Source organism: Urocitellus parryii, chromosome 5 (genome assembly GCF_045843805.1).
Source record: "Urocitellus parryii isolate mUroPar1 chromosome 5, mUroPar1.hap1, whole genome shotgun sequence".
In the NCBI taxonomy this organism is placed as follows: domain Eukaryota; kingdom Metazoa; phylum Chordata; class Mammalia; order Rodentia; family Sciuridae; genus Urocitellus; species Urocitellus parryii.
The window spans coordinates 66,198,009-66,210,155 of NC_135535.1; positions in this window are offsets into that span (position 1 = coordinate 66,198,009).

A 12,147-nucleotide genomic window follows, 5' to 3' on the forward strand; every position below is an offset into this window, starting at 1 on the left:
AATAAAGGATATGCCAGGATCTGCAGGTAAATACCTGTCCCATAGCAGAGCACAAGGATGGATTCTGGGGATATTAAAAAGGAGCCTCGAGGGCTGGGGTTGTGGCTCAGTGGTAGAGTGCTTGCCGAGCATGCACAAGGCACTGGGTTCGATCCTCCGCACCACATAAATGTAAAATAAAGATATTGGAAAAAAAAAAAAGAGCCTCCAGCTGGGCATGGAGGAGCACACCTGTAATCCTAGTGGCTCGGGTGCTAAGGCAGGAGGATCACAGGTTCAAAGCCCTAAGCAACTTAGCAAGAACCTGTCTCAAAATAAAAAAATTTTAAAAAAGAGCTGGGCAATTCCAAGAAACCAAAGGCCAAATGTTCTCTCGGACGTGCAGATGCTGACACACAATGGGGGGGAGGTGATGGGAAGTTCACTGGATTAGACAAAGGGGATGAAGGGAAGGGAGGGGGACAGGAATAGGAAAGACAGTAGAACGAATCAGACATAACTCACCTATGTTCACATATGAATACACGACCAGTGAGATTCCACATCATGTTCAACCACAAGAATGGGAAGTTATACTCCATGTACGTATAATATGTCAAAATACACTGTACTGTCGTGTTATCTAAAAAGAACAAATAAAAGAAAGAAAGAAAGGAAGGAAGGAAGGAAGAAAGAAAGAAAGGAAGGAAGGAAGGAAGGAAGGAAGGAAGGAAGGAAGGAAGGAAGGAAGGAGGGAAGGGCTGGGGATATGGCTCAGTGGTTAAGTGCCTCTGGGTACAATCCCTGGTATAAAACCAAAAAAAAAAAAAAAAGGCGCCTCGAGGTGACTTGGAGGGTGGTTGGACTAGGTTTGAGGGAGAGAGAGGAGTGCAGAATGACTGGACCCTCCTGTCCTGTGGGAGCTGGGGAGCTGGGGACGGGGGAGGATTCCAGGAGAGGTGGTGATGGGCGTTCTGGGTGTTCTGGTGTTGATGTGCTTCTGGGACGGGCAAGAGAAGGCTCTGGGGAGTTTCAGGGGTCAGAAGGCAGTGGGTGGGAGCAGGGGAGGAGGCAGGGGCTTCGGTGATGATGGGGGAACTGGGGGATGCTGGTTGGAGAGAGGCAAGAGGGGATAAGAGATGGACTCCATTCCCAAGGAAGATGGAGGGGCCAGACTCCAGAACGCAGCTGTTCCCAGCCTGGGAGAGGGAGGCCATGTTTCAGGAAGGAGGAAAAGCCAGCATGTGTGATGGTGAAATGTGAAGTGTGAGGTGGCAGGAAATTGAGAGACTTCCCATGTTTGGGTTTCTGCTTTCTTTGTGAATGAGGATGAAGGTCAGCTGCTCAGAGTGAGGCTGGCAGAGGTGGTACCAGGAGGCCTGGAGAGGCTTGAAATAGTTGCATCAGAGAACGGAGATGCTGGGGGCGGGGGCCGTGGAGAAGGGACAACAGAGAGGTCTATTGGAGGCCAGAGGCCAGACCTGCATGATGGCTTACTGTTCTCCAACAGGGCTCAGACATCCAGGGTGGAAGCCCAGAAGGCAGCCAGCTCCTTAGGCCCAGAGGGTGGGTGCAATGGATGCCAGGCAAGGGGTGGCTGACAGGGAGGACAGGAAGGCCAGAGGGGCTTGGAGGTGGGGAGAAGGCCGAGGTGGGGTTCTGAAAGTCCAGGGGAATGAGACTGTAGGACAGACAGACAGGCAGGAATGAGGACACCAGAGCACAGAGGGATGTGGCCAGAGAAGGGTGTTTGAGTTGAGAGCATAGAAAGACAAGCTCTCGGTGTGACCCTGGGAGGTGCTGACTTAGGTGGAGAAGGGATGGCCTTTGGAACCAAGAAGAGGCTGGGAGCTCACCATGGAGAGCAGAGCTTCCAGGATATCCAGGAGGTACTGAGAAGGTTCTAGAATAACACGAGGGGGAGTCTTGTCCAGGACTCTGTCAAGAGTGGGAAGCGAGAGAAGGAGTAGGAAGCAGAGCAGGAAAAGCTGATGGCCCCATGTGCCCCAGTGTTGGGTGGTGATGATTAAACGTAGGTTTCTAGAACAATGTCCTGTGACAGATTCCAGTGCAAGGGGAATCCAGGCCTCTCTGCAGCATTCAGCTATGGCTGGGGTTGCATTTCCTAGGAATCCAGGACTCTCTAGCCCCACACACATTGTTTTCATCTGGCCCTTAGCATCCTTGCGACAGTTGCACAAGACTGTGTATTTACTGAATGCCCCTGAGTTGGACACTTGGACGTGATTGAAACGGTGAATTTTGAGCCAACTAATCCATCTTCTGACCACAGGGACCATCTAGTCCCTAGACTGCAGCCAGAGTAATGGCAGCACTCCCAGTCTTCCACTTGTTCCCACTCCCTGTTGCCTGCAGGTTGGGCTCCCGTGCCGTCCTGCAGTCTCCCCTCTCCCACATAGACCACACTTGCATTACCCAGCTCCCTACTCTCTGGGCCTACTCTCTCCTGCCTCCAGGCTATGCGCCTTCTCCACCCTCTGGCTGGATTCTGGCCCCCACCTACTCTTCCTCCAGGAAGCCTTCCTTGATGAACCAAGACTGCCCCTCCTGGGTGTTCCTAGAGTACTCTGGACTTCCTTATCACAGAGCTGTCACAGCACTGTAATCATCTCTGCTCTGGCCTGCTTTTCCACCATGGGTATAGAGCTGGGTCTTGAATCTCCAACACCCAGCCCAAGTGTGGATGCTCAATAAAAATGTGTGGAATGCATTGTCTGGTTTGTGGAATTGGCCTGGGCTGAGTGGCAGGAGGCCTATTTAGTTCAAAGGAACCACGTCTTATTCCCTTTGCTCAGTGACCTTCCTAGACAAAGCTCTGAGGGACAAGGACACTATCAGGGATGGATCCGAATTACCTAGAGGGCTTTTTGGCAATATAATTGCTTCCCTCCCACCCACCATGGAGGCCTGCTGTTGAAGTAGGGTGGGCATGAGGTGGTACATCCATATTTGAGGAAGCTCCCCGGTGATGCTGACCCTGTACCTCCCTCAGAGCCACTTTTCAAGGCTTGTGTCAGGACTCTGCCAAGAATGGGGAGGGAGAGAAGGAGCAGAAAGTAGGGCAGGAAAAGCTGATGGCCACATGGGCCCATGTGTTGGGTGGTGATGACTGGACACAGGTTTCTAGAACAATTCCCTTGGCAGACCCCAGTGCAAGAGGAATGTAGGCCTCTCTGCAGCAGTCAGCTTTGGCTGGGGTCCTGCTGTCTTTGAGGTGGTAACAATTGCCCCTGGGATTCAAATCAACGTCTGCTGGACTCTGAAGGCCCTGCACTGTGATGTCGCTTCCACGACCACAGAACGGTCCCTTCCTTCATGACCTACACCACAACAAATTACCATCACAGAGACCAGCCACCGTGCCTCCTCACAGGGCCCCTTACCCCACAACCATCACACCATCAGCACAGCCCGGTCTCGGGGAACCCACTCCTGCTGCAACCCACATCCCTCTCTCACCAGTGGTCTGGCCATGATACTGAGTCACACTGTTGAATCCACAACCCATGCTTCTTCCCAAGGGAAGACTCTCTCTAGCTGTGGTCCTTATCCCCAGGATTTATCTCTGCCCCAGACATCAACTTTCATAATCATTGATGGCCTCAGGGCCTTTTGGAGGTAGGGTCCTACTCTAAGGTCCATGTGTATGTGTATGTGTCTAGGAGACCGGAGCTTTCATTAAGGTCTCACAGGAAATTCAAGCCTCTGAACAAGTGCCCACTTCATCCCTCAGAGAACTCCTCCTTACCCATCAAAACTCTATTCAGACAAAACTGACTTTAGACTTGTCCCCACAACCTACTTGTCTCCACAACCTTTCTAGAGCTCCATATCTTTATTGTGCTGAATTTACCATTTTCCAGTTTACCAAAATTTACCATTTTGCCTTTTCCCCTAATGTCGGCTCCCTGAAGGCAGGGCTCATAACTATTCACCTTTACTTTCTAGAGTTGCACCAGCCTATAGCACATGCTCCAAACTGTGTCCTCTAACCAGACCATCGGTCTCATCTATCACAAAGTTCCAGAAATTTCTCCTCTTTCAAGAAGCCTACCCAGAAGGCTAGCAGGCAAGCACTTCTTCATTCCAAGGTGATTCCCTCAATGGTCTTCCCATCTCACTGTGCAAAAGCCCAGGACCATGCCTGGAAGACAGAAGAAATAGATCCAAGGCTGGACTGGCAGCTTGTCTTCATTGGTCATCATTTATCTGTTTCTGAGTAAGTCCAAATATCCAACCAAGGCCTCTAGGTGTCTTGATATCAAGTTCCAGATCTTCAGCACTCAGGGCACACCACCCAACCCCCTGCCCACTGCCTCTCTCTTCCCTCCTCACTCCATCAATTTCTGGAAACTTCATTCCTCCAGAGGTGACACTTGGGTCCCCTGCACTTACCTCATATTGCCTAGAATATTGCATGGAGAATGCCCAGGCTGTAACACCTTCTCCTGGGACACTCATTTCATAGAGTGTCCCCTCTCCTTCCACATCCATGCATGAATCTCCTTTTCCAAGATCTCTCTGACCAAGTCTCCTCTCTTCCAAACTCCCTCCCTTCCTGCCCCCAGCTCAAGGTCCATCCTGACTTACTCTGGGTGTGGCTCTGGCTTCCCATCAGGGGGTACGATTCTTGTCCTCAAGCAGACTTCACCGCACCCTAGAGTCATGGACAGACTTGGGAGCAGGGCTAGAAATCAAGAGCTCTCAGAGGTACAGGAGGAGGCAGTCCCTGGGGGCCAGGCCAGACTGCAATCCTGAAGAGAAGCCCCCAATGTTTTCTCCCTGAAGCTGTAGGGAGCAATTATCAAGTGTTCTAGAAACTACAGTCCCATCAACAGTTTCCAGATAGTCCCCTGGAGAAATGTGAGGCAGTCCTCACCCCAGAGGACTTGTCCAGTAGGCGTGAGCAGGCAGCCTGCTGGGGTAAAGGGCACAGGGTGGAATTGGGGGCTGAGGTCAGGGAGGGGTTCACACCCCACAATTCTGCTGCCAATTCCAGGGAGAACTGGAACCCTAAGATCTGTGGTTTATCAAGAAAGTTAGGCTGTCTGTCTCAACAGCGGTGCCTGGGACCAGGCTACTCCTGACTGTATTTCACCAGGGGCACCAGGCTCCGAACATTTTCTTGACATGAGACTGCAATTAAGTAACTCAGCCATAAAAAGCCTCTGTTTGACTGGAATTCTATCAACCCAGGGTGGCTCTGCATGCTATCTACCGCAGATCTGAGTCTGCTCCATACATCTTCCAGTTAACAAGAAATGGGGAAACAAATTAATCATTGCTTATACTTGGTCTGTTCAGTAGGCAGCATTTTTCAAAGCCTGAGATCCCTGGTGGCAGTGGGGTGGGGATAAATAATAGAAGCATTCTTTGGTGATGAAAAGGTAAAAAACTATTATTCAGCCTAACACTACAAAGGATTCAACTGAAGTCCAGAGAGGGAAAGAGATTTTCCCAAGGTCACATAGTAAACTGTGGATGGATGTCAAATTTGAGGACAAGTCTTCCTGGACCACGGCACTTTCCACTAGTCTACCTGCCTTCTCTCCCCTCCAGGGACTGCAGACATCCCCCCATTCTTACATGAGTTACTCCATTTTACATTTGTAGGTCCCCATTCCTCATGAGAGCCTCTGGTTACACAGTTGTGTTCAGTTGGTAAAAATGCATCACTAAATACATGCATTATAATGTATGTTTGTATACTTCAATTAAAAATTTAAATTCTAAATTTTTTTTGTGTGTATATATGGTGCTGGAGATTGAACCCAGGGCCTTGTGCATGTGAGGCAATCACTCTACCAACTGAGCCATATCCCCAGCCCCTTAAATTCTAAATTTAAGGGATTAATAAACACTTGTCTTGATGAATGGAAAAAAACACACTGGGGCTACTTCTAAGTAAAGCGTTAGATATTGGTGAGCAATCTGCAGTGCTGGAGAGACCCTCCCTCTCCATAGTTTGGCCTAAAGGCCAGCAGGGCAGATGGAAAATCCTTCATGTGGCAATCCCCAAGCTTCATCAGGACCAGTACCCTCTGGCCTGGTTCATGAGGGGCCTCCTGGGATTTGAGTTGCAGTGAATTTGCAGTGGGTCAGGACCTTGAGGGGAACACAGGGGCTGGCGACAGGGAGGTAGCAGGCAGACAGGAGGCAGCTGATGGTGAAGGCCCTCCTAAGGAAAGGACAGCTGGAACCCAGGCCTGGTGGGCCTGTGAGTTGTGGGCTGACTCAGGTGAACACCATGACATCTTTCAGTTTCTGCCTTGCCCAGATCTTGGGAGGAGAATGTGTCCATTGGTACAAGCATGTTCCTGTGAACTCACCCTTCCTCCAGGTGTTCCCTCTGCCAGGAACACCTTGTCTACCGTCCGAAAGCCTCATCTTTGTCTCTTCCTGTCAAAAATCTAGGCAAGCTTGAAACTCAGTTTAAAAATGTGGTGTGGGTTGACACCTCCCTGCCTCCCAGGCCAAAAGAATCCCTCCCCTTGGCCCATCGTGTGACCTAGCTCTCGCCCTACTGATTCCAAAAGTGGTCTCCACTTCTGGACTGGTTGCTCCTGGTTGCAGAGGCTCTGTAACCCTAGCTCTTTACTCAGGATTGCTTAAGGGTCAAATACGTGCCTAGAGCTCTGGGAGCACATATTAGAGTGGACTAGGACCTATCCCTCTGAACAAAGAAAATCATTAGCAGATTAATTGAGAGTCCTGTTTGGAGTGCTAATTCAAAGGCTAATAATCTTTTAGCTTAAGCAAGATCCAATGCTTTGATAAGAACTGTCATTGGGTTAAAGTATTGATTGAACCTGGGCCCTGGCTGTTGAATGCCTGAGTGTGCAATTCATACATAATTCCTCAAGTAATTTGGGCACATTTTTCTCTTATTGACAAGCATTATAATGACTATAATAAACTAAGGAAACCTCAGGTGAAACAACACATGATTACACTAGTCAATAGAGGTGTAACCATGAATTTAATGATTGCATTTCCTAAGTCCTTCTTTGTTATGAATGTTTGCCCAGGTTCTGATCAGAATGTGTACCGTGTGAATGACTCAGTAGCATTCATTTATTTATCCACTCACTCATTCATTTGGCATATCCTCAGCCCCACCACGGTCCTGGGCTCCATGCCAGGGGCCATGGGAAATACTTTCAAGTAAATGAGCCATGATCCTGCCCTCAGAGGGCTCATCTTCCAGTAAGACAGGTGATCCCCGCAGCCTCACTTGAAGAATAGACCCTGTCAGAGAGGCACTAATAAGATGTCCAGAGGAAGGCAGAGCCCCAAAGGAGAGTCTGGGGAAAGTTGCCTAGAAGGAATAGCACCTGGGTTGGAATGAGTTGAATATGTCAGACTTTGTTAATAGTAACATATTTTTTTCCTTCTTTGAAAGTAAGTCATGCCAGTAGAAAGAGACTTACATTATTACCTGTATACAGGTATGATTACACTACTGGAGTGACTCTGAACCATGTATAGCCAGAGGAATGAGAAGCTGTGCTCCATTTGTATACTGTATGTCAAAATGCATCCAACTACAAAATTAATCAATTAATTTAAAAAAAAGAAAGAAAGTCATGCTTCAGAATGACCAGAACAATCATGAAAAAGAACTAAGTTGTAGGAATCACATTTTCTTTTTTTTTTTTTTTTAATTGGTCGTTCATAACATTACATAGTTCTAAATACATCATATTACACGGTTGATTCACGTGGATTATGAACTCCCGCTTTTACCCCGTATACAAATTGCTGTATCACATCAGTTTCCCTTCCATTGATTGACATATTGCCTTTCTAGTGTCTGATGTATTCTGCTGTCTGTCCTATTCTCTACTATCCCCGCTCCCCTCCCCTCCCCTCCCCTCCCCTTTTCTCTCTCTACCCCTTCTACTGTAAATCATTTCTTCCATTTGTATTATCTTGTCTTGCCCCTCCTTTCCTCTTATATGACATTTTGTATAACCCTGAGGATCGCCTTCCATTTCCATGCAATTTCCCTTCTCACTCCCTTTCCCTCCCACCTCTCATCCCTGTTTAATGTAAATCTTCTTCTCAAGCTCTTCGTCCCTACCCTGTCCTTGTTTACTCCCCTTATATCAAAGGAGTCATTTGGTATTTGTTTTTTAAAGATTGACTAGCTTCACTTAGCATAATCTGCTCTAATGCCATCCATTTCCCTCCAAATTCTATGATTTTGTCATTTTTTTAATGCAGAGTAATACTCCATAGTATATAAATGCCACATTTTTTTTATCCATTCATCTATTGAAGGGCATCTAGGCTGGTTCCACAGTCTTGCTATCGTGAATTGAGCTGCTATGAACATCGATGTAGCAGTGTCCCTGTAGCATGCTCTTGTTAGGGCTTTAGGGAATAGACCGAGAAGGGGAATAGCTGGGTCAAATGGTGGTTCCATTCCCAGCTTTCCAAGAAATCTCCATACTGCTTTCCAAATTGGCTGCACCAATTTGCAGTCCCACCAGCAATGAACAAGAGTGCCCTTTTCCCCGCATCCTCTCCAGCACTTATTGTTGTTTGACTTCCTAATGGCTGCCAGTCTTACTGGAGTGAGATGGTATCTTAGGGTAGTTTTGATTTGCATTTCTCTGACTGCTAGCGATGGTGAGCATTTTTTCATGTACTTGTTGATTGATTGTATGTCCTCCTCTGAGAAGCGTCTGTTCAGGTCCTTGGCCCATTTATTGATTGGGTTATTTGTTATCTTATTGTCTAATTTTTTGAGTTCTTTGTATATTCTGGTTATTAGGGCTCTATCTGAAGTGTGTGGAGTAAAGATTTGTTCCCAGGATGTAGGCTCCCTGTTTATCTCTCTTATTGTTTCTTTTGCTGAGAAAAAACTTTTTAGTTTGAGTAAGTCCCATTTGTTGATTCTATTTGTTAACTCTAGCGCTATGGGTGTCCTATTGAGGAATTTGGAGCCTGATCCCACAGCGTGTAGATCATAACCAACTTTTTCTTCTATCAGATGCCATGTCTCTGATTTAATATCAAGCTCCTTGATCCATTTTGAGTTAACTTTTGTGCACGGCGAGAGATAGGGATTCAGATTCATTTTGGTGCAAATGGATTTCCAGTTTTCCCAGCACCATTTGTTGAAGATGCTATCCTTCCTCCATTGCATGCTTTTAGCCCCTTTATCAAAAATAAGATAGTTGTAGTTTTGTGGATTGGTTACTGTGTCCTCTATTCTGTACCATTGGTCCATCCGCCTGTTTTGGTACCAGTACCATGCTGTTTTTGTTACTATTGCTCTGTAGTATAGTTTGAAGTCTGGTATCGCTATACCGCCTGATTCACACTTCCTGCTTAGTATTGTTTTTGCTATTCTGGGTCTTTTATTATTCCATATGAATTTCATGATTCTTTTATCTATTTCTACAAGATATGCTGTTGGGATTTTGATTGGCATTGCATTGAACTTATATAGGACTTTTGGTAATATCGCCATTTTGATGATGTTAGTTCTGCCTATCCATGAGCAGGGTATATTTTTCCATCTTCTAAGGTCTTCTTCTATGTCTTTCTTTAGGGTTCTGTAATTTTCATTGTATAAATCTTTCACCTCTTTTGTTAGGTTGATTCTCAAGTATTTTATTTTTTGGGGGGATATTGTGAATGGAGTAGTTGTCCTCATTTCCGTTTCAGAGGATTTGTTGCTGATATACAAGAATGCCTTTGATTTATGCGTGTTGATCTTATATCCTGCCACTTTGCTGAATTCATTTATTAGCTCTAATAGCTTCTTTGTAGACCCTTTTGGGTCTGCTAGGTATAGAATCATATCATCTGCAAATAGTGATAATTTAAGTTCTTCTTTTCCTATTTTTATGCCTTTAATTTCTTTCGTCTGCCTAATTGCTCTGGCCAGTGTTTCGAGGACTATGTTGAACAGAAGTGGTGAGAGAGGGCATCCCTGTCTTGTACCAGATCTTAGAGGGAATGCCTTCAATTTTTCTCCATTCAGAATGATGCTGGCCTGTGGCTTATCATATATTGCTTTTACAATGTTGAGGTATGATCCAGTTATCCCTAATTTTTCTAGAGTTTTGAACATAAAGGGATGCTGTACTTTGTCGAAAGCTTTTTCTGCATCTATCGAGATGATCATATGGTTCTTATTTTTAAGTCTATTGATGTGGTGGATAACATTTATTGATTTCCGTATATTGAACCAACCTTGCATACCAGGGATGAATCCTACTTGATCATGGTGTATAATTTTTTTGATATGTATTTGAATCCGATTCGCCAGAATTTTATTGAGGATTTTTGCATCAAGGTTCATTAGAGATATTGGTCTGTAGTTTTCTTTCTTTGAAGTGTCTTTGTCTGGTTTCGGAATCAGGGTGATGTTGGCCTCGTAGAATGAATTTGGAAGTTCTCCCTCTTTTTCTATTTCCTGAAATAGCTTGAAAAGTATTGGTGTTAGTTCCTCTTTAAAGGTTTTTGTAAAACTCTGCTGTATACCCATCCGGTCCTGGGCTTTTCTTAGTTGGTAGTCTTTTGATGGTTTCTTCTATTTCCTCTATTGTTATTGGTCTGTTTAGGTTGTCTATATCCTCCTGGCTCAATCTGGGCAGATCATAAGACTCAAGGAATTTATCTATGCCTTCACTATCTTCTATTTTATTGGAGTATAAGGATTCAAAGTAATTTCTGATTATCTTCTGTATTTCTGAAGTGTCTGTTGTGATATTGCCTTTTTCATCCCGTATGCTAGTAATTTGGGTTCACTCTCTTCTTCTCTTCGTTAGCATGGCTAAGGGTCTGTCAATTTTATTTATTTTTTCAAAGAACCAGCTTTTAGTTTTGTCAATTTTTACAATTGTTTCTTTTGTTTCAATTTCATTAATTTCAGCTCTGATTTTAATTATTTCTTGCCTTCTACTTCTTTTGCTGTTGTTTTGCTCTTCTTTTTCTAGGATTTTGAGATGAAGTATGAGATCATTTATTTGTTGGTTTTTTCTTTTTTTGAGGAATGAACTCCAAGCAATGAATTTTCCTCTTAGAACTGCTTTCAATGTGTCCCATAGATTCCGATATGTTGTGTCTGTGTTTTCATTTAACTCTAGGAATTTTTTAATTTCCTCCTTGATGTCTTCTAAAACCCATTGATCACTCAGCAACCTATTGTTCATTCTCCAGGTGATGTTTGATTTTTCCTTTCTTCTTTTATCATTGATTTTCAGTTTCATTCCATTATGATCAGACAAGATGCATGGTATTATCTCTACCTCTTTGTATTGTCTAAGAGTTGCCCTGTGACATAGTATATGGTCTATTTTTGAGAAGGTTCCATGTGCTGCTGAGAAAAAAGTGTAGCTACTTGATGTTGGGTGGTATAGTCTATATATGTCAATTAAGTCTAGGTTGTTAATTGTGTTATTGAGTTCTATAGTTTCCTTATTTAACTTTTGTTTGGAAGATCTGTCCAGTGGTGAGAGAGGTGTGTTGAAGTCTCCCATGATTATTGTATGGTGGTCTATTAGACTCTTGAACTTGAGAAGAGTTTGCTTGATGAACACAGCTGCACCATTATTTGGGGCATATATATTTATGATTGTTATGTCTTGTTGGTGTATGGTTCCCTTGAGCAGTATGAAGTGTCCTTCTTTGTCCCTCTTGATTAGCTTTGGCTTGAAATCTATTTTATTAGATATGAGTATGGACACTCCTGCTTGTTTCCGCGGTCCATATGAGTGATATGATTTTTCCCAACCTTTCACCTTCAGTCTGTGTATATCTTTTCCTATCAAATGCGTCTCCTGTAGACAGCATATTGTTGGGTCTTGTTTTTTGATCCATTCTACTAGCCTGTGTCTCTTAATTGGTGAGTTTAAGCCATTAACATTTAGGGTTATTATTGAGATATGGTTTGTTCTTCTATCCATGTTTGTTTATTGATGTTACTAAACCTGATTTGTTATCCTCTTTGACTACTTTCCCCCCTTTACTGTCCTACCTCCCATTGTTGGTTTTCAATGTTATTTTCCATTTCCTCTTCCTGTAATGTTTTGCCAAGGATTTTTTGAAGAGATGGTTTTCTAGCTGCGAATTCTTTTAACTTTTGTTTATCGTGGAAGGTTTTAATTTCATCTTCTAACCTGAAGCTTA